Here is a 1743-nt window from a genome sequence, read left to right as displayed (position 1 = left end):
CAACATGGACATATATGGCTCAGCCCTGAGGCTCTTCCCCCCCCCCCAACACAGGAACATCCCTTTAAGGCCTTAAGTGAAGGAGAGACTATGGCTCAAGTAAGGCCATAGCTCGGAGTGGTGATCACTCAGACCCTGGACATTTGGGGCTGGGCCTCTGTAACAAGTCAGACCTGAGGGAACACCTAGTTCTCTGAGAGGCCAAAGGGGCTGGGGGAAGAGACGCCTGTGTCCCTAAGGAGACAAGGGATGGAGGATTTGACGCCTGCCTCCCTGGGGAGCGGAGGGGGGGGGGGCAGGTGGCTGTGGTCTAGACCTCTCGGTACTGGATGGCCCAGAGCTGCCCTAGAGACTGGGAGCTTGTAGGAAAAGGGGGACGGCAAGGTCTAGGCAAGCCGATTTCACCATGGACAGCTCCAAGACCGGGCCTGAGGCCAGAGCCTATGACCAGCCAGATAATCCCGCCTAAGGGCCTGAGTCGGGGTTCTAGAATGGGGCCGCTGGCCAAACATGGGCGGAGATGAATGAGGCGGGTGCGGCCGGGGGGAAGCCAGGACGCATGGGTCCGGGAGAAGGGAAAGATGGAAGTGGGGGAGCAATACAGTGGGGGCTGGGGGAAGGGACCACAAGCTAGCTGAAGGGTAGAGGCTGGGGCCCGGATGTTTGGGTCCCTGACGGATTCTGGGGAGTCCAGAATGTCTGGGTCCCTGCGAGGTCCCAGGAAAGCCTGGGCGCCCTGGTCCCTGAGGGGCATTGGGGCAGGTAGGGAAGCCTGACCCGGTGCCTGCGGACTGTTGGGGAGGCCGGGATGCCTGGATTCCTGAAGGATGTCAGAACAAGAAGGGACGCCCGCCCGGGTCCCTGCGGGATGCCGGGACGCCTGGGTCCATGCGGGACGTCGGGGGGGCCGAGGCGCCGGGATTCCTGCGGGACGTCGTGGGGCCAGGACGCCGGGGTCCCCGGGGCTCCGTCTCTTACCTGATCGGGCGGTGGCGCTGGGGCTGCGGCGGGGGCGGGGGTGGCGGGAGCCCCGAGGAGGCCGGGAGGGGCCCCCGCCTTCTTGCCTTCCTGCCTTCCCTCCTTCCCCGGCTCGAGGTCTCGCTGTCTCCCCTCCCTCCTTCCCTCCCTCCCTTCTGCTCTCGCTGCCCTCCCGGCGCTGTCTCTGTGTCTCGGCGTCTCTGTCTCTCTCTGTCTCTGGGTTGCTGTCTCTGTCTCTGGGCCCCGGCTCGGGCTCCCCCCGTGAGGCCGCAGCCGCCCCCTCCCCCGCCCCCCCCCGCTCCCCTCAAAATTCAGCAGCCCCCTCCCTGCACTCCCGGGGCCGCGGCCCCTTTAACAGCCGCCTGACGGACGGTGAGCTTGAGCCAATGGGGGGGCAGCACTGGGCCCGGCGCGCCTGAGGGTCCCTCCCCTCGGCGGGGAGGGCGGAGGGCGGGGGTGGCGCCGACCAATGAACGGGTATTGGGGGCGTGGCCCCACTCTGAGCCGAAGCGATGATGTCACCGCGGAGGAGCGCGATCCCGAGTCTCCCCCAGCCCCTCTCTCGCAAAATTCGGGACCGCGCTGCGGGGGCGGGGGCGAGGAAGGAGGGATTCTCCCATAATGCACTGAGTGCTCCCCTCCCCCCCAACATTAAGCATCTTCTGGCTGGGCGGGGAGCTGAAGGAGCAGACGTTGATTGGATGCTGGGGGAGACCCAAGGCGGGGGGTGGGGGTCTCCTCCCACGATCCTGAGGGTTCCCCCCC

The 1743-nt window shown here is 66.7% G+C and overlaps 1 protein-coding gene across 4 annotated transcripts in view; it reads right to left on the bottom strand.

Annotated features, from left to right (window-relative positions):
• Window positions 1-1123, bottom strand: part of PPFIA3 (PTPRF interacting protein alpha 3) — an 18783-nt gene extending 17660 nt beyond the window's left edge. For 2 of the 4 annotated variants that reach the window (XM_069103382.1, XM_069103385.1), the window contains exon 1: window positions 979-1123. The gene's annotated coding sequence lies outside the window, so the exon portion shown is untranslated. Of the gene's footprint in view, window positions 1-777; window positions 947-978 lie in introns of those variants that run through there. The other 2 variants (XM_069103384.1, XM_069103383.1) reach the window with 2 other exon arrangements.
• Between the last annotated feature and the right edge of the window lie 620 nt (window positions 1124-1743).

Source organism: Petaurus breviceps, unplaced genomic scaffold, assembly GCF_028583685.1.
Source record: "Petaurus breviceps papuanus isolate PSGF00001 unplaced genomic scaffold, PetGlider_PUasm1.0 577, whole genome shotgun sequence".
NCBI lineage: Eukaryota > Metazoa > Chordata > Mammalia > Diprotodontia > Petauridae > Petaurus > Petaurus breviceps.
Note: the sequence above shows the minus strand (reverse complement) of the source record. Positions and strands in the feature narration are given on the sequence as shown.